The sequence below is a fragment of the Triticum urartu genome, chromosome 4A, assembly GCF_056163025.1.
Source record: "Triticum urartu cultivar PI428250 chromosome 4A, HENAU_Tu73, whole genome shotgun sequence".
In the NCBI taxonomy this organism is placed as follows: domain Eukaryota; kingdom Viridiplantae; phylum Streptophyta; class Magnoliopsida; order Poales; family Poaceae; genus Triticum; species Triticum urartu.
The window spans coordinates 65,819,533-65,840,882 of NC_141876.1; the positions used below are offsets into that span (position 1 = coordinate 65,819,533).

General features: G+C 45.1%; 1 pseudogene; it reads right to left on the minus strand.

Moving 5' to 3' along the window:
- Positions 1 to 11,295: 11,295 nt before the first annotated feature.
- Positions 11,296 to 13,008, minus strand: LOC147974802 (uncharacterized; annotated as a pseudogene).
- Positions 13,009 to 21,350: the final 8,342 nt, after the last annotated feature.

Consider the following 21,350-nt stretch of genomic DNA (forward strand, 5'->3'; position numbering starts at 1 on the left):
AATTTGTATCCCTCCTCATGCGAATTTTGATCAATAAACTTTGTTTTACCCCTAAAAAACTGAAAGTGCGTTAAGTCGACTAGAGGGGGGTGAATAGGCGATTTTTATGAATTCTTCACCGAGGAATTTCAGGGTGAGGAAATTCCTAAGAGAAGAACTACTTGCAGCGGAATAAGTACTCAGAAGTAAACGTAATAGAGCATGAGCATGGTCTTCATGATGAAATGAAAACAAGCACAGAGTACAGAAAGCGTAAACACAGGATAAACAGAATGAAGACAAACAGACTGAAGAAATTGAACTGAGGAAATTGAGAAAGTCTTCAGTCAAAGTCTTCAAACAGATATGAACAAGCACACAACACGGAAATGAGGAAATAGAAGGGTTGAGGAATTGAAACCAGTTAGCTCGGTGAAGACAAAGATTTGGTAGACCAGTTCCAACTGCTGTGACAGTTGTACGTCTGGTTAGGGCGGCTAGGTATTTAAACCTGAGGACACACAGCCCCGGACACCCAGTCCTGAACACGCAGCTCAGGACACTTAGTCCTCACCATATTCCCCTTGAGCTAAGGTCACACAGACCTCGCCCAATCACTCGTGGTAAGTCTTCAGGTGACTTCCAAACCTTCACAGACTCGGTCACTCGGCGATCCACAATTTCCTCTTGGATGCTCTAGACCATGACGCCCAACCGTCTGGAAGATGCACAGTCTTCAAAGGTAACAAGCGTCGGATCCACGCAGGATCAATCTCTTCAGTGATGATCAATCACTTTGGGTTTGTAGGTGTTTGGGTTTGGGTTTTCCTCACTGATGATTTTCGCTCAAAGTCCTCGGAGGATGGGATGCTCTCAAATGACAAGTGTCAGTTTCTCTCAGAGCATCCAACCAGCTAGTGGTTGTAGGGGGCAGCTATTTATAGCCTAGGGAGCAGCCCGATGTGATAAGACATAAATGCCCTTTAATGATATGATCGTTAGGTGGGTAGATATTTTGGGACAACTGGCGCATAGCACAAGAACGGTCGGAATTTTGAGTATCAAATTCCTCAGGGCCATCATGTTCCTCACTGTGTAGGCAATCCGCACTGGCGAATTCCTAACTCCTCAGTCAGAACAAATTCCTCAGAGACCAGAAGAACTTCGTCTCTATCACTGAAGAAATTGACTGAGCTGTATGAGATTTCCAATGGCTTCACTCGAAGGGATTGGTAGGTGTAGGATTTGAGTTGAGCATCACTTGGAAATTTTTCCTTAGTATTTCCTCGACCCCCTTTAACAGTACGGTGTTTCCTATGACTCAAGAAAGAGAAAATGAAACTACGAAAATAAAAGTATTCATTCTTCATGTTCCTCGAATGAATACCAAGTCTTCAGGATTACACCAATTTCTTCACTTTCAAAGTCTTCAGAAATCCAAAGTCTTCAGTCGAAGAACTTCATTTTTAGGGGTCCACTTTCTCTATAAACATCAAACTCCTCATAGACTTATAGACATGTGTACACTCACAAATGCATCAGTCCCTTAACCTATAAGTCTTCAACACACCAAAATCACTAACGGGCACTAGGTGCACTTACAATCTCCCCCTTTTTGGTGATTGATGACAATATATGTTAAGTTTTCAACAGGGATAAACATATGAAGTGTAAATACTGATATTGAGGATTTTGATTGCAAGATATAGAAGAACTCCCCCTGAAGATGTGCATAGTGAGGAATTTGCTTTTGAAGCAATGCACACTTTGAAAAGTAGAATCATGCAGATCTCCCCCTATATCTTGTAATCCATACATGCATTTAACATACAACATGAAGAATTTGAAATGCATGATGAAATATGGTGACTGATGTAATTCAGCATGTGTGCATTAACATTAATGAGGAATAAGCATGCAGAAAAACTCAGAAAAAGTATCAGACCACCATAGAGTTTAAGTTTACAACTCGATCGAATAAAGTCTCAGAAGAACGAGAGCTGTAACTTAGAAAAAAACGCCCATATAAGTAGACCCGCTTGAAGACTAACTCAAATTTCTCCCCCTTTGTCATCAAATGGCCAAAAGGGACGAAAAATGAGGACTAACGCCCCTAAAGAATGTCAAGTTGATGGAGGAGCGCAAACGTTGTTGGTGTCGTTTGTTGTTGTAGGGCCTGCCGCAGTGTCGTCCAAGTCTTCATGCTCACCGGTTTCACGTGATGAAGAATATGAGCTGGTCACCAAGGAAGGAACTTTAGTCTTCTTGAATTTCTTCGCCGGTGGCGGCTGAGACCATTCAAAGTCCTGCTTGAAACCCATTCGCTTCAGATCATCTTCATCATACAGATGTGACAAAACAACCCAGGTGCGACCGAAGACTTCATGGAGGTAGTAATGGTTTTACTTCACTGCATTGTGTGTAGCAGTCATGTTGTAAAGAATAGAACCAAACTGACGCTTAACCCATTTGTGGTTTCAATCCACCTTCTGGTGAAGACTAAGGTGGCCTTTGTTTGGGCTGCAGCTTCCGATTCCCAAATTCTAGCCCTTCCAGTAGCTGAATCCTAAACAAACACTTAGCTTCCGAACGGGGTTCCTAGAATCGGTTTTGGAAATGTACTACGAGCGAGCCCAAAATCGGAAGCTACGAAATCGCTGATTCCCGAGCTTCCCTAGCCCGTTTTCAAGTCAGCCCAATGCTCTGACCGTTATTACAGAGAAAATGCCACTAGAGGAAGCAGAACACGCCCCTTCCCTTCTCTCGTCATCCCCCCGACCCCCTTTCTTCTCCACCTGAACCAACACAGCGAGAGGCGGCTAGGCTCAGGCGGCTGCACCTGCACCGCCACCGTCGGTGCCCAAGTATCGGATCCCAGTGCCTCGCCCCATCCCTGACCTCCGGCGAGCATCCTCCGCCCCGCCCCCAGTCACCATCCTTCACCCCACACTCAACCACCATTAACCACTGCCCATGAGCTCCGCCAGCGCCCGCCCTTGACCTTCGACAAGCACCTTCGTGGGCACGCGCCACCTGTCCCAAGCTGCACCTGCGCCAGCCTCGAGCAGTACCTCCCATACGAAGGTTCACCTCCTATGCTTGAAGTTCCTCTAGTATTCAGGGGCGATACGAACATTTCACAATCCACCTGGTTCATGCAGCTGTTCAACAATACGGTAAACAAACGACCCGCTTCTGATTCTCGGGAATTCGCAGCTGCAGCTGATTCTCAGGAATCACTGCCATAGTGATTCTCAAGAATCTATAGCCCAAACAAAGGGGGACTAAGAAGAAGCTCACGGTCAGTCATCACTCAGGGAGTTGTTGCTTGAGGATTTGGCTTTGATGCATTAGCGGCAGAATCATGAGTAGCAGAATCATCATTGGTGGAGTAAGATGCAGCTTTGCGAAACTGACCATCCAATGAACGAATGCCTTCATCAATAATAGCAGTAGCCTTGCCCTTTTCATCAGATGAGGAAAATGTCCGCTTGAGGACTTCTATTAGGGGCAGGTAACTGACATGATTCTGAAAATCAGCCTTGTAGTTGAGTGAAGACCTTGTTCTGAGGAATCTCATAATCCAGGGAGCGTAAGGCTTCAACTCAAACGGAGAGAGGGCAACATTTGCCAGAGTCCTCATGAAGAAATCATGGTAGTTGATAGGAATGCCATGTATGATATTGAATAACAGATTCTTCATGATGCCAACAACTTCTTCATCATTTGAATCGTGGCCTTTGATTGGACTCAATGTCTTTGTCATAATGCGATAGACAGTTCTAGGCACAAACATCAATTCCTTCATGAGGAATTTGGTCCTTGGAGCTTGACCTGGCTTCAGAGGCTTCATTAGCACTTGCATGTAATGGGCAGTGAGTTCAGGTTCATGATAGATGCAATGAGCGCCTTCAAGGGGAGGACTGACAGGCATGGCATGAAGTAATTCAGAGGCCGGTGCTTTGAAATGTGTGTTTTATGTCATCCAGTCCAAAACCCAAGAGTTCACATCGTCAGCATCGCCTGTGATATGCAGAGTTGCATAGAATTGAAGAATGAGCTCTTCATTCCAATCGCAAATATCCATGCAAAAGTTGAGCAATCCTGCATCATGAAGCACACTAAGGACCGGGGTGAAGCAAGACAGTGATTCCATGTCCACGTGAGGAATATGCTCATGGTCGAAGACTTTGTCCTTGTTGAAAAGCAGTGAAGAATAAAAGTTTGCTTGGATGGCAGTCCAGAAGCGCTTCCTTCTAAGACGAGCAGAGTCATAAGGGTTATAGTCTGTGAAGAACACATGCTCGCCGAAGAAGTCATCAGCCTTGAATTTCTGCTTCTTCGAGAAGAGATCCTTTGGCTTGGGCTGAGGGGTATCGGTCAATTGCATCACCACCTCAGGAATCACAATCTTAGGATCCACTGGCTGAGGAATTTTAGCTTCTTCTTTAGTGACAGCCTGAGTCTTCAATTCTTCATTAACATTTTCTTCAGTACTAGTGGCTGGAATCTCTTCATGGACAGACGGTGTGGCATGAGGTTCTTCAGATCCCATTTGAACTTCAGTGGTTACAGGGGATTGAGGAATTTGTTGAAGGGGTGTGAACAGAGGAGAATTGGGGTGCTGACTTTCCCAAAAGTCATCGTTCAACACTGGAGTTGTGCACCCAATGTCCACATCTTCTTCTTCACTCTTTTCCTCAATGCCGGCCTCTTCAGCAGTGAACTGAGGCATGGGCAATGAAACAACTGGGGTTGAAGGGATTGCATGCACTTCAATTTCTTCATCCAACTGCTCTGAGGAAGCAATAGAAGGAATGTCTTCAACGGATCCGCTTGGGATCACGCATTCTTCATCAAAAGGAACGAGTTCCTTTGATGGCATACTTGAGACTTTAACAGCATCAATAGGATTTTCAAACGAGCTGGTCAGCGGCTTCATCTTCCTCGGAGCTAAAGAATCTGATGCAATTGATGCCTTCCTTTTCTTCATAGCTGCATGCTCTGCAGCCTTGTTCTTCTTCACATCTGATGCAGATGGAAGGATCGGAGTTGGGGTAGGTTCAAGAGGAGCAGAGGAATTTGGTTCAATAACTTCAGGCACAACTGATGCAGTTGCCCTGACTTCGTCATTTTCTTCAGGCGCAACACTAGTAGTTTCCCTGGCAATTTCTTCAGCGGCTGGAATGCAGCCATCAGCCCTGGTACTATGAGTATCTTCAGCAGCCTGATTTTCATCAACGGTGCTGGCATGCTCTTCAGTAGGCTAAGCAAATGCCTCAGCCTGAGGATTTTCTTGTTACGTTGGGGCTGCAACATTTGAAGTGAACGTTTCAGTTATCTTTACAAATCTGACTTTGGCTCCAAGCCAGTCAGCATAGTAGCGATCAAATTCATCACTCAGTTTCTTGATCTCAGATTAAAGAGCAACAAGTTCTTCAGGTGAAAGCTTCAGAACGTTTTGCTTCAGAAAGCGCTCTTTCTTGTACTGCGCTTTCTTCACCCTCCTTCCCTGTTCAAATTTCCATTTTTCCTCATCAATGAAGTGAGTCAGCACATGACTTTGACCAGGAGTGAGGTTCAGCTTAGGCAGAGGTGTGTTGGGGTCCTTGTGTCACAAGTCAATGAAGTCTAGGATCAACTTCGGATCTAGTATCAATGGCACATTGCTGCCTTTGGCTCTAGCAGCCCTGTGCTGCCTATCTCTGATGATTTCAGCGAGTTCTTCATCATTAGCTTTGTCATCTTTGGACGGTACTTGAAAGGCGAACTGCTTCTTGTGAGGACTTGGTCGAGAGACTCATCCAGCAGTGGCCTTTGTCTTCAGCAGAGAGGGGTCAGTTGATGAATTGGGTGCAGCTGAAGAACTAGCAGAAGCTCCTAAGGCAATAGAGATGCATGTTGTCCTTTCACACGTGGCGAGATGCACAGATGCTGAGGATTTTGACGGAGGAGCTGAGGACTTTGGAGGAGCTGGAGCAGCTTGAGGAATTGGCCGTGAGGGCTTTCAAGAATCTGGTCGTGAGGGAATTGCTGAGGAACTTGGCCGTGAGGGCATTGGGGTTGAAGCACTTGGCTTATGAGCAGGCTTCTTTGCCATGGCCTTCTTTGGCTTGCTTGTAGAGGCCTCAGCAGTGGCAGCAGCAGCAGCAGAGTCTTTGTTAAATTTCCTCACTGCTTCCTTAGCTACTTTGGCTAGCTTGGCCTGGCACTTGGCCCATTCATCAGGATAATCCTCACCACGCTTGAGGCTGGTGGGATCAGCTTCTTGACCAGGTGCCAATGGAGGTCTTGGGCATGGAGGATTAAGAGCGAATTTCTTCATATACTTGGGAGTAACATATCTGTACTCCCTCCATTCCTGTGCCCATCTCCTCTCTATCCTTTGTATGCGCACCTTGCGCTGATTTTTGTCCTCCTTGCCAAATTTGGCCTCATCAGGAGTGCAATAATCCTTGTATATGTCATCAGGAATCTCGAAAGCAGTATTGACCTCAGGCCTCTTTCCTCCCTTCTGTGGCTTCTTACCGTCAGCCATTTTCTTCAACTGAGGAACTTGAGCAATGGAATTCTCTGAAGAGGTGTGCAACTTTTCTTCAAGGAACGCTACAAATGAGTTAAGTTGATGAGAACCTAGAGATTCAGCAGCGGACATGTATACCTGTGAATAGAGTATAGTTGCGAGGAATTTGGAGAGGTCATATGCATTCTCAGAAGGTTTTGCAATAAGAACAAGTTTGAGGAATTTGACCAGTTGAGTCTTGAAGAATTTCACTAAGCGTTCTTTGACTTAGGTTCCAGAGTTGTACAGATTGAAAAATCCACACAGTTGAGGAATCTTGAAGAAAATTTTTGCTTAGATAAACAGATCAAGAACAGATGTTATGGGAGGTGTCCAGTGTGTGAAGATTTGAAGGATAAACACCTTTTGAAGATTTTGCAGAAAACATTTGAATCAAGGAGGGCGGTAAAAGTAACTTTTAATTACCCTGGACGAAGAATACGACGAACTGTGAAGTGTAGATTTGAAGCTCGTCGGTTCAGACCTTCCACGCCCTAACTTGGCTGAGGAAGACAGCTACGGCGGCGGCGGAGTGAAGAAATCCGCGGCCGGCGTGAGTACGGCGGTAACGAGGTCGAGGTAGTGAAGCTCTTCCTCACCGGCGATGATGGAATTAGCGGCGTCACTAGGGTTTGAGAGTTCAAGTGAGGGAGTGAGGTCGAGCGGAGTAAAAACGAAGTGAGGAAGGGAGAGGGGTATTTATAGCTGAAGTGAAAAACTGCTCGCCCGAGGAAATTGGACAAATGTGCCCCTGACCTTTCTCATTCGTGTGACATGTGTCACCCACGTACCGAGAGGTGATGATCGTGTGTGATCGTGGGTGAGTAGGATAAGTATTATCATGGAATGTGTAACGGTCTGAGCGGCAAAAGCCGAAAATTCAGATAAGATAAGTTTGAAGTTCCGTTCGCAATTTCTTCAGCTGACAAGGACACAGTGAAGATTTTGAACGAGTTTCAAATAGAACGCACGTGAAGAATTTGTGAATAGACTAGGTTGAGTTTAGCATAGAGGGGGGAAGGGTGCGATCTCATTCACTTAGCAGAACAAGAAACTTGAAGAAATAGCAATAAGTGAATGCTATAGAGGACATAAACTCACACACACACACACATATTTCAAAGTGAGGAAAAACTCAGATTGAGGATTTTCAACTTTTGGTGGTGGTGTGACCCACCGTATAAGAATGATGATTTTAGACACCGCGTACAATTGCCGTAGGGTTCTGAGAATCAAATTATTCGTTAATTTCTTCACACTTAGAGGGTTAATATTCATTGATTGAAGAAAAAAGTTTCTTCATGTGTTGCATATCCAAGTCATCAATTTTGCATAAGTGTTAGGATGTGTGTCCTTTTCAAAGAACATTTGAACATTCTAAGATATTTACCTCACACCGCAACTTGCTAAATCTCTTCTCATCTAAGGGCTTAGTGAAGATATCGGCTAGCTGTTCTTCAGTCTTCACATGCTCAATAGAGATGTCGCCCTTCAACACATGATCACGAAGAAAATGATGACGAATCTGAATGTGTTTTGTCTTCGAGTGCTGAACTGGGTTATGAGCAATCTTGATGGCACTCTCATTGTCACAGTAGAGTGGCACATTCTTCACGTTGATGCCTTAGTCCTTGAGAGTTTGCTTCATCCATAGCAGTTGAGCATAGCAAGAACCAGCAGCAATGTACTCAGCTTCGGCAGTAGACAGTGATACGCAGTTCTGTTTCTTTGAGGACCAACAGACCAAGGATCGTCCGAGGAAATGGCATGTGCCAGATGTTGACTTGCCATCCACACGATCACCAACATAGTCAGAGTCTGAAAATCCAATGAGATCAAAAGTCGAGCCCTTGGGGTACCATAATCCAAGTGTTGGTGTGTGAGCTAGATATCAAAGAATATGCTTCACAGCCTTATGGTGTGATTCCTTCGGTGTAGCTTGAAATCGGGCACACATGCAAACACTAAGCATAATATCTGGCCTAGATGCACATAAGTACAATAAAGAACCAATCATGGAGTGGTATACCTTTTGATCGAAGTCAATACCATTTTCATCAGTGCATAGATGGCCATTTGTGGGCATAGGGATTTTGACTCCTTTGCAATCTTGCATGCTGAATTTCCTCAGTACATCCTTGAGGTATTTCTCCTGGGATATGAATATGCCATTGCGCTGTTGACGAATCTGAAAACCTAAGAAGAATTTCAATTCTCCCATCATAGACATTTGATATTCTTCACTCATCATATAGGCAAATTCATCACTATAACGTTGGTGAGAATAGCCGAAAATGATATCATCAACATAAATTTGGCACACAAACAATTCACCATCATAAGATTTAGTGAAAAGAGTTGGGTCAAGTGAACCAGGTTTGAAGCCTTTCTTCATGAGGAATTCCTTCAAAGTATCATACCACGCCCGTGGGGCCTGCTTGAGGCCATAGAGGGCCTTATTGAGTCTGAAGACTTTGTCAGGATGCTTTGGATCTTCAAAACCTGGGGGCTGAGCAACATATACTTCTTCCTCAAGCTTACCATTGAGGAATGCACTTTTCACATCCATTTGATATAAGATGATATCATGATGGTTAACATAAGCAAGTAATATGCGAATAGCTTCAAGTCTAGCAACAGGTGCAAAAGTTTCATCGAAGTCAATTCCTTCAACCTGTGTGTAGCCTTGCGCTACAAGTCGTGCCTTATTCCTCACCACAAGGCCATTTTCATTTGCTTGTTGCGGTAGATCCACTTTGTGCTGATGATATTGTGCTTGCGAGGATCTGGACATTTGACCGGTTCCCAGACGTTGTTGAGCTCGAATTGATGTAATTCCTCTTGCATAGCTTGAATCCACTCAGGCTCCAGAAATGCTTCATCTACCATAGTGGGCTCTGTAATAGAGACGAAAGCAAAGTGCCCACAAAAGTTAGATAAATGTGAAGCTCTTGAGCGTGTGAGAGGACCTGGAATGTTGATGTCGCTGATGATTTTCTCAATTTGCACTTCATTTGCAACGCGAGGATGAGCGGGTTGTCGTTGAGGAATTTGATCAGCATTTTCCTCAGCAGCATTTTCCTCAGGTGCATCAACATGACGTTCTTCATATTCTAGAATGACTTCTTCAGTAGATTTTTCGGTAGGAATGACATCCTCAGTAGCCTTGAACTTAATAGATTCCTCAGGAGGTATTTCATCTGTCACGGGAGGTAGGTGCTCTCTTTGCGAGCCATTAGTCTCATCAAACCGCACATCTACAGTTTCAACAACCTTGTGATGATAGGTGTTGAAGACTCTGTAGGTGTGCGAGTCCTTACCGTAACCGAGTATAAAACCTTCATGTGCTTTTGGTGCAAATTTAGAACTGTGATGAGGATCTCTAATCCAGCATTTAGCACCGAAGACTCTAAAATAACTCACATTGGGTTTCTTGTCAGTGAGGAGTTCATATGAAGTATTCTTGAAGAATTTGTGAAGATATACCCTGTTGATGATGTGACAAGTAGTATCAATTGCCTCAGGCTAGAAGCGAGTAGGCGTCGTGTACTCATCAAGCATAGTGCGAGCCATCTCCACAAGAGTCCTGTTCTTGCGCTCCATGACGCCATTTTGCTGAGGAGTATAAGGAGCAGATAACTCATGGGTAATACCAAGTTCATCAAGATAGTCATCAAGACCAGTGTTCTTGAACTCAGTTCCATTATCACTTCTGATGTGCTTGATCTTCACACCAAAGTTGGTTGAGGCCCTCGAGGAAAATCGTTTTAAGACTTCCTGCACTTCAGTTTTGTAAGTGATGATATGCACCCATGTATATCGAGAATAATCATCAACAATGACAAAGCCATATAAAGATGCAGCATTAGTAAATGTGGCATAGTGAGTAGGGCCAAAGAGATCCATGTGAAGCAATTCAAATGGTCGAGTAGTAGTCATTATAGTCTTCGCTGGATGCTTGGCCTTGGTCATCTTTCCAGCTTCACAGGCTCCGCATAAGTGATCCTTGAGAATTTGACATTCTCAATGCCAATGAGATGCTTCTTCTTCGCGAGCGTGTGCAGATTCCTCATGCCAGGATGACCAAGTCATCGATGCCATAGCCAGCCTTCTGAAGCTTTTGCAAGTAGACATGTAGCAGGTTGTGGTCCTGTAGAGAAATCAACAATATACAAATATCCTCTCCTAAAGCCTTCGAAGACTTTGGAATTGTCAGCTTCCATGATCACAACACAACGATACTTGCCAAATACAAAAACCATATCAAGATCACAAAGCATTGAGACAGACATGAGGTTGAACCCTAAGGACTCGACAAGCATGACTTTGTCCATGTATCGATCCTTTGAGATTGCAACCTTGCCTAGACCCAATACCTTGCTTTTGCCTTTGTCAGCGTAGGTGATATGCTTCAGATGTGATGGAGATAAAGCAGAGTCCATCAATAAGCTCATGTCACCAGTCATGCGATTTGTACATCCACTATCGAGGACCCACTCAGTGGCTTTGGGTTGATCATCCTACAGATGAATTAGTGCAACTTACGAACTCATATACTTCATCAGTGAAGAATATGATATCAATTTCATCAGATCAATTTCATCAAGCAATAGAATAGATAGAACAGTATGAGGACGTGAGAAATGAGAATTCATTTCTTCATGATTAGATTGCGTCCTTTCAAGCATGTTCAGGTCTCCAGCAAATTCCTCAAACATTTAAGTTCATCTGGAGACCTGACCCTGCATAAGAGATTAGTTCTTCTTCTTCACCACCCACATCTGAAGGGGTGGCAAAGAGTTCATTATTCTGCGAGCTCCATAAGAGAAAGGTGGCATAGATGCCAATCCACTTCGTTTTACATAAGAGGAATTAGGGTAAGCATAAGAGTAAGCAGAGAAATTCTTCGAGGACTTATAAACATAATGATTTGAAGAATAATGCACATATCCATAATCCTTAGATCTTCCCTGCGAAACAGACGGATTAGCATGATGATGTTCATATGAGGACTTTGATCCTTTTGAGGAATTTGATCCACGTGAGGAGTTTGGTCCGTATGAGGACTTGGATCCATATGAAGAATTTGATCTGGGGTTCCTATTCTTCACAGGTGGTGTCATGATGATATTCACTTGAAGATTTTCAAGGCACCTTTTGGGAACCCAGATTTTCTTCATAGGAGAACCGTTCCCGCAGTTAGTGCCAACATATCTAGCAAATACTTCACCATTATGATTTTTGAATAGTTTATAGTTGGAGTCAATTGATTCATCAGAATAATATGAAGATTCACATGAAAAGCCAGATAAAGTAGATGGATCCACTGAAGGTCCCTCTGCAGCAACCCATGAGGTTTTGGGATACTGCTTAGGTTTCGAGTAGGTCCCATCAGCATTAAGTTTCCTCTCAAAGGCAATACCCTCTTTCCTAGGGTTCCTATTGAGGATCTGCTTTTTAAGCACGTCACAAAGAGCCTGATGCCCTTTGAGGCTTTTGTACATGCTTGTCATATTCAATTCCTTCAGCCCTGCATCATCAGTGATACTAGCAATGTCCTCAGATGAGGAATTAGTGATAGCAGAGGCAATTGAAGAATTTGCAGCAATGGAAGTATTTGAGCATTCATGTGAAGAGTTAGCAGTTTCACGTTCAATGCACTTCAAACATGGAGGAACAAATTCATCCTGAGTAGCGCTGATTTGTTGAGCAAGTAATGAATCACACTCCTTTTGAAGATCTTCATAACTCACTCTTAACTACTCAAGATCTTGCTTTCTTTAAAGAAATTCATAAGAAAGCTTCTCATGATCAGATAGGAGAGTGTTATGATGACCTTGAAGATTGTCAAACTTGGACTGGAGTCCCTGAAGACTTTCAGCCAAAGCTTTGGAACGATCCATTTCTTCACGCAACATATCGTCGCTCTCATTTAGCATGTTTTGAAATTTTTCCAAAGCTCTTTGTTGTTTAGTGGCAAGGGAAGCAAGTTCGACATAACTAGGTCCACATTCATCATCAGATTCATCATCACTGGACTCAGATAAGTAGCATTCAGTTACCTTGGCACCTTTTTCCATAAGGCATTGTGCAGAGGATGATGATTCTGGATTGAAAGTCATAGCCTTGCGCGATTCCATGAAGTCCTCAAACCAGGGTTCGTGGTGAGATCGATGACTTTCATAGACCTCAGAGAGTCGGTCCCAGATGAGTTTCGCATGGCTGAGATGCAAAATGTTCCTAAACTGGTTTTGCGACAAGCTAGAGCAGATGATGTCCTTCGCCGTGAGGTTGAGTAGCGTGTACTTGCGAATATCATCAGCCTCCGCCATCTTGCATAGGTCAGTAAGACCAATTTCGGTGACGGTCCAGAGTTCGCTGTTCATCGCCATGAGGCTCTTCTTCATCATGGCCTTCCACTTGGGATAGTCATGACTGTCAAAGATGGGGCATGTCATAGTCTTCATTCCTGTGGTCAACATAACTAAAACTCTAGGCGGTTAAACCAAAATCACATAGAACAAGGGAGTACCCTGCTCTGATACCAATTGAAAGTGCGTTAAGTTGACTAGAGGGGGGTGAATAGGCGATTTTTATGAATTCTTCACCGAGGAATTTTAGGGGCACTAGATGCACTTACAAAAACATACTCAACCCTATGAACCCAGACACGCACACCCTACCCCTATGAGCACCTCTGAGAGATTAAGCTGGTACAACATCTTGATATCGACGAAGTTGTCTCAGACACATTCGTAGTCGACGGGAATGTCTCCTTCCATTGAACACACATTGCCAAGGCCTGAAGTAAATCCAATAAAATGCAACCGTCAATGCCAAGTCTAGAACTTAGATGCTTATAGGTGTGGTGCTTTTGGGTGATGACTTGGCAATGGTGTAACCTAAACCTTGTACGTGGACATGGGTGTTCTTTCCCACCCTTCTTCTTTAGTGCCTAGTAATCATAGTACACACAAAGTTTAATCAATGCATAGTACACTCTGGCTCAACTTTGTGGATTCATTGACAAATTATAACATCCTCGGATTAGCAATATTAATTAGGAATTAATTGTGGATCATAATCATCTAATAAGCATCATGTATATTTAAATTTAAATTTAAACTAAGGATGATCTCAGCCCCCATACACTAGTAGAAAACAGGGCTTTGGTTGGGGCCTGGCCAGCCCATTAGTCCCGGTTCAGTCATGAACCGGGACCCATGAGGGGCATACGTCCCGGTTCGTGCGCCCAGGGGCCCGGCCGGGCCTCGAGAGGCATTTGTCCCGGTTTGTGTGGACCCATTTGTCCCGGTTCTAGGCACGAACCGGGACCAATGGTCCTCGCTCCTGGCCCAAGGCCATTGGTCCTTGTTCGTGCCTAGAATCGGGACAGAAGGGGGGCTTTAGTCCCGGTTCTAGCCATGAATTGGGACCAATGAGGTGGCTATATATACGCCATCGCCGCGGCAGAGCACTCCACAGTGCTCTATTTTTTCTGGCCGGTGAGGGGAGAGCTTTGTGGTGCTCTAGCTCACCTCCTATGCACATGAGGTGCGATGAAATGCCCGAGCCACACTAGTTAAGCTTTCTCCTCTTGAAGCTCGACCTCCAAGATCCATTTTCCCCGAGATTTGTCTAGGTTTAGCGGTCTGTCACATCCAGTCTCCGTCTTCACCGCCATCGATCGCCCGTGCTAATCTCGTCGCCGGCACCATTGTGGTGAGCCTCTTGTTCTTATCTTCTTTCTGAAAGGAAAAAATTCTTACTTTAGATAGATACTTGTTTAATTTTCTTACTTTTATTATTGCTTGTTATTATATAGTGCGATGGTTTTGGTATCCGCCACCATCAGCCCTTGTCCTGGCTATGATTCGGATGTGGTATATATATTATCTTTTATAACTATTTGGTTCATTTATTATTTATGACAATTATGCCGACAAACGTGACATAGATTTTTTTATCTAGGAGGTAGTTGAACCGGAAATTCCAACCGACCCTATTGTCGAGAGGTTAAATTTAGTTGAAGAAGAAAACAATTACTTGAAGGAAAAAATAAAAAAATTGAGGAGGAGAAGATGATATTGGAGTTGCATGTTGCGGATGTCGTCGATGATCACAAGATCAAGATGGACGCAATGCGGTTGAAGATTAGAAAGATTAGAAAATATGCCATTCATACCGAGGCTTGGTATCATTATGCCGTTGGATCAATTGTTACCTTGGTTGTGATTATGATCGCATTTGTTGTTGCATTGAAAGGTTTTACATAGTTTCAATGTATGGATTAACTAGATGCTCTGGAGAGCTATATGTTGCTCAATGGGAACTATGTATGTACTTTGGTTTTAATGTGATGATGAACTTCTATTAATTTGGTCACTTATCTATCCATGTGAATCCGTAATGGTTTTTGACACACATAATTATATATAATAGACGCAGATGAACTAGAAATGGATGTACGGTGACAGACACACCTCCAAGTACATTAAGGGCCTGCATAATTTTCTCGAAGTGGCTGAGGCAAACAAGCAGAATGCTTTTTTGTGTTGTCCATGCCCTATATGTGGGAATACGAAGTCTTACTCTGACTGGAAAATCCTTCACAGCCACCTGCTTTATAAGGGTTTCATGCCACACTATAATGTTTGGACCAAGCATGGAGAATTAGGGGTTATGATGGAAGACATCGAAGAAGAAGAGGACGATGACAACTATGTGCCCCCTGAATACGGTGATGCTGCAATGTGGGAAGCTGCTGAAGATCAAGAGGAACCAGACGATGTGCCCGATGATGATGATCTCCGCCGGGTCATTGTTGATGCAAGGACACAGTGCGAAAGTCAAAAGGAGAAGCTGAAGTTCGATCGCATGTTAGAGAATCACAAAAAAGGGTTGTACCCCAATTGCGAAGATGGCAACACAAAGCTCGGTACCGTACTGGAATTGCTGCAGTGGAAGGCAGAGAATGCTGTGCCTAACAAAGGATTTGAGAAGCTACTAAAAATATTGAAGAAGAAGAAGCTTCCAAAGGATAACGAATTGCCCGACAGTATGTACACAGCAAAGAAGGTCGTATGCCCTCTAGGATTGGAGGTGCTGAAGATACATGCATGCCCTAATGATTGCATCCTCTACTACGGTGCGTATGAGGATTTGAACGCATGCCCGGTATGCGGTGCATTGCGGTATAAGATCAGACGAGATGACCCTGGTGATGTTGACGGCGAGCCCCCCAGGAAGAGGGTTCCTGCGAAGGTGATGTGGTATGCTCCTATAATACCACGGTTGAAACATTTGTTCAGAAATGAAGAGCATGCCAAGTTGATGCGATGGCACAGAGAGGACCGTAAGAAATACAGGAAGTTGAGAGCACCCGCTGACGGGTCGCAATGGAGAAAAATCAAGAGAAAGTACTGGGCAGAGTTTGCAAGTGACCCAAGGAACGTATGGTTTGGTTTAAGCGTGGATGGCATTAATCCTTTCGGGGAGCAGAGCAGCAATCACAACACCCGACCCGTGACTCTATGTATGTATAACCTTCCTCCTTGGATGTGCATGAAGCGGAAGTTCATTATGATGCCAGTTCTCATCCAAGGCCCTAAGCAACCCGGCAACGACATTGATGTGTACCTAAGGCCATTAGTTGAAGAACTTTTACAGTTGTGGAATGGAAACAGTGTACGTGTGTGGGATGAGCACAAACAGGAGGAATTTAACCTGCACACGTTGTTGTTTGTAACCATCAACGATTGGCCCGCTCTCAGTAACCTTTCAGGACAGACAAACAAGGGATACCACGCATGCACGCACTGTTTAGCTGACACTGAAAGTATATACCTAGACAAATGCAGGAAGAATGTGTACCTGGGCCATCGTCGATTTCTTCCGACCAACCATCAATGTCGAAAGAAAGGCAAGCATTTCAAAGGCGAGGCAGATCACCGGAAGAAGCTCACCATGTGTATCGGTGATCACGTACTTGCTATGGTCAATGATTTACGTGTAATCTTTGGAAAGGGTGCTAGCGGACTATCTATTCCGAATGACGCTGAGGGACACACACCCATGTGGAAGAAGAAATCTATATTTTGGGACCTACCCTACTGGAAAGAGCTAGAGGTCCGCTCTTCAATCGACATGATGCACGTGACGAAGAACCTTTGTGTGAACCTGCTCGGCTTCTTGGGCGTGTATGGGAAGACAAAAGATACACCGGAGGCACGGGAGGACCTGCAATGTTTGCACGAAAAGACCGCATGCCTCCAAAGCAGTATGAAGGTCCTGCCAGCTACGCTCTTACCAAAGAAGAGAAAGAAATCTTCTTTGAATGCCTGCTCAGTATGAAGGTCCCGTCTGGCTTCTTGTCGAATATAAAGGAAATAATAAATATGGTCGAGAAAAAGTTTCAGAACCTAAAGTCTCATGACTGCCACGTGATTATGACGCAACTGCTTCCAGTTGCATTGAGGGGGCTTCTATCGGAAAATGTCCGATTAGCCATTGTGAACCTATGTGCATTCCTCAATGCAATCTCTCAAAAGGTGATCGATCCAGAAATAATACCAAGGCTAAGGAGTAATGTGGCGCAATGTCTTGTCAGTTTCGAGCTGGTGTTCCCACCATCCTTCTTCAATATCATGACACACGTCCTAGTTCATCTAGTCGAGGAGATTGTCATTCCGGGCCCCGTATTTCTACGCAATATGTTCCCCTTTGAGAGGTTCATGGGAGTCCTAAAGAAATATGTCCGTAACCGCACTAGGCCAGAAGAAAGCATCTCCATGGGCCATCAAACAGAGGATGTCATTGGGTTTTGTGTTGACTTCATTCCTGGCCTTAAGAAGATTGGTCTCCCTAAACCGTGGTATGAGGGGAGACTTACTGGAAAAGGCACGCTAGGAGGGGACTCAATAAAAGGCATTGGGTTTTGTGATTAGCTAGCTAGGTCTATGTTTTCCACTAATATATCCATCTATCATGTTTGTATAATAATTGCCATGTTGTAATATTTGCAGAAACTATGGAGCACGGCCGAGACGAGGAAGCAGAACAGGTGTTGGGGGACATAATCGCAGACGGAAGTGATGTCATGTCGTATCTCAATGACACCGATGGTATGGAAGGAGAGGGTGAAGCAAGCTAAGGTTATCAAACAATGGAGGAGGAAGGACATGATTATGATGGCTCTGGTGACTGAATGCCGGTGGAAGAAGGAGACCGTGATGACGACTCCGGTGACCGAACCGAGTCCGGCCAGGTATATATATATATTAATTAAGCCTGTGCTGACTAGATAATTGATGCATTCATTGTTTTGGTATGTACACATATTAACTCTCGTCTTTCTTCTTTTCTAGCCCTCTAGATTGAGCAAAACTTCGGTAACGAGACGAGGCCCGAAGAAGAAGTTGCGCCAGGATGAAAGGTTCACGATCACAGCAATCGCGCGCGATGGCCAACTGATTGAACCCATCCGGACCAAGGGAGCATTTTCTGCTCAGTGCGGGGTTCTTGTTAGGGACATGATCCCGATCAGCATCCACCAATGGTTTAAGCCTAAGAACGAAGACCCTGAGGTGTCTTATGTCAACGATAGGAAGAAAGATGATCTTTGGACCGCGCAGAAGGAAAATTTCACCCTACCGCCAGAGGAGGATCCAGAAAAGCCAGCTATAGAGCCATTGGTCAAGTCTCATGCTCTTAAGAAGATGGCAGATCTGTTCAGGAGGTGGAAGAATGATCTGAAAACAAAGTTTGTCGACAATGAAAAGACTCTAGAATTCACCGGCCGATTTGAGAAGATCAGAGATCACTAGGACGCATTTGTGGCCCACAAGACATCGGACAAGAGTAAGAAGATGTCAGCGACAAACAAGATAAATGCTGCGAAGAAGGAGCATCACCATCGCATGGGGTCAGGTGGCTACCTCAAAGCCCGACCATTCTGGGCAAAGGCTGAGAATGACCCGCTTGATAAAGGGGTCGAACCAGAGACATTGAACTGGCCAGACCATTCAAGGACTTGGTTCTTCGGGGTTGGCGGAACCTTGGACCCTGAAACAGGGAAGTGCGTTTGGACGAACGAGCAACTGCGAATACCCGTGACAAAGCTCAGGAGTATATCGCCGCAGCGCAGGAAGGGACGTTCATTCCCGACAGAGAAAACAACGAGCTCACAATGGCCCTAGGAATCCTAAGCACCCAGGATGGACACGAGGCACGCCAGGCTCCGTTCCATGGAAGTTCGGGTTTCCGGACGTAGGCGGTTACAAATGCCAGGAGAGGAGGAGGGCAGTGGAGCAGACCCAACTACAGGCGCTGCACGCAAGGGTAAAAGTGCTAGAGGAACGAGAAGCAGTTCACAGCAAGCGACCTGCCGAAGCTACCCTGCCAGCTCAGCGGAGAAGTAGCGTGGCTTCCACCGAGCTGCTTCAGGATCCTGCCTTCATGGCTCCTGCTAGCGACCCTGTGGATGCTATCACGGAGTCTCAACATTGCCACCGTATGACCCAATGGCAGAACTTCAAAGTCAAGGCGGCTGTCGGCTCTGTTGCACCTCCTGAACCGACGCAACTTTTCACTGCCGGCAAATTCCAGAAGGATATGCTAGGGTGACGGTGGATGAAATAATGGAGGGATTTGAGGAGCTCGAGCTTGACCACCCTACCGGTGAAGGGGAGACTCAGCTGGGTTCTTCTCTAAAGACTCCATGTCTATGGCGGAAGGAGCTCATCAACCTTCCGAACTGGACGCCTCCGCCTCCTCCTCCTCCTCCTCCTCTGGCCAGTCAGGGCACTCCTCCTCCTCCTCCTTCGGCGAGTGGTCCGGGCACTCCGCCTCCTTCTCCAGCACGTGGAGGCACTCCGCCTCCTTCTCCTCTTGCACCGGCGCGCCCAAGCAGCCCGCCTCCTTGTCCGCCTCGTCAGCAAGGGCGAAAGAGAGCCGCCACCGCTCCGGCTGCTCCGCCTCGTAAGCAAGGAAAGAAGACAGCCACAGCCGCTCCGTCTGCTCCGGCGTCTAGCAGTACATCCAGAGGCGGGAGGCAATTCAGATTCGGTCCATCTCTAAAGCCTCTAGAGAAGTTACCATCCAAGGGGACCGTGGAGGAAAATGCGAAGATCGTGGAAGCCGAAGTGAGGGACTTCTTTGAAACGGTGAAAGCAAAGAAACATCCACCTCCGTAGGAGAAGATAGATCCGATGAAAGCAAAGCGCACACTCGATGCCCTGAAGAAACCACCACCATCTCCGCCGAAAACCAACTATGAGCGCATTATTGAAAGGTCATTTATCGAAGCGGAGCAGTCAGGAAATACTATCAGTGATCAAAGGTTAGCAGAACGACGAGATGGGAAAAAAATTGCCCAGCTCGGCGAACAAGCGAACCAATCGCCCCCCCCCCCCGCTCAAGGTGTCTAGCGATATCGTTGCTAATCATCCGGTGATTTTGCCCGGTACCAATCTTGGAGATTACCTGCCCGACGATGCACATTATGATATAATGGAGGTAGACAAACACAGATACCAGTACGGGAAGCCTCTCGCCAAAGATGGAACTACTCTAGCAATGATGATGTGAAGATTCCATGATTGGTACATGAAAACATGCAGAGAGTCTGGGGGGAAGGATACTTTGACGCTGAGAGTTAAAGAGAAGCACGACCTCATTAGAATTGAACTGTTGTCTGTTCCATTCAAGGAGTTCTTCCAGTGGTCAATCAAAAGGCCCTCGATAAATTAACGGTCACTTGCTACTGTCTGTAAGTACTACTTCTGTCATTAAGTCTCTCTATATATATAGCTCAGCTCTTTCATTGCACGTACATATAATTATCCTCACTATATTATGCAGATTGAAGATCGTCAAATGCAGAAAAGCAGAAATCTATGATATTGGGTTCATTAACACAAATCTCATAGATGAATATACAGTTAAATTTGATGCCAAAGAAACTGAGGCCAACTTGCTACGATCGTTGCTTCAAAATCAAAACAAAGATAAAATACTCTTTCCTTACAACTTCAAGTGAGTGTTACTGTCTTCAAGTGAGTGCTTGTGGCATGAACCCGGGAATGATTTCTGTTGATACTACTGATACGTCCATTTTGCATCATGCTTTTATATCGATATTTATTGCATTATGGGCTATTATTACACATTATATCACAATACTTATGCCTATTCTCTCTTATTTTACAAGGTTTACATGAAGAAGGAGAATGCCGGCAGCTGGAATTCTGGGCTGGAAAAGGAGCAAATATTAGAGACCTATTCTGCACAACTTCAAAAGTACTGAAATTCCACGGAAGTCAGTTTTGGATTATATAAAAAAATATTGGGCGAAGAAAGCACCGGAGAGGGGCCACCCACCGTCCACGAGGGTGGGGGGCTCCCCCCTGTCTCGTGGGCCCCCTGGCAGGCCTCCGGTGCCCATCTTTAGCTATATGAAGTCTTTCGCCCTAGAAAAAATCATAAGCAAGCTCTCGGGACGAAACTCCGCCGCCACGAGGCAGAACCTTGGCGGAACCAATCTAGGGCTCCGGCGGAGCTGTTCTGCCGGGGAAACATCCCTCCGGGAGGGGGAAATCATCACCATTGATCCTCTCACCTGGAGGGGGTCAATCTCCATCAACATCTTCACCAATACCATCTCATCTCAAACCCTAGTTCATCTCTTGTATCCAATCTTTGTCTCAAAGCCTCAGATTGGTACCTGTGGGTTGCTAGTAGTGTTGATTACTCCTTGTAGTTGATGCTAGTTGGTTTACTTGGTGGAAGATCATATGTTCAGATCCATTAT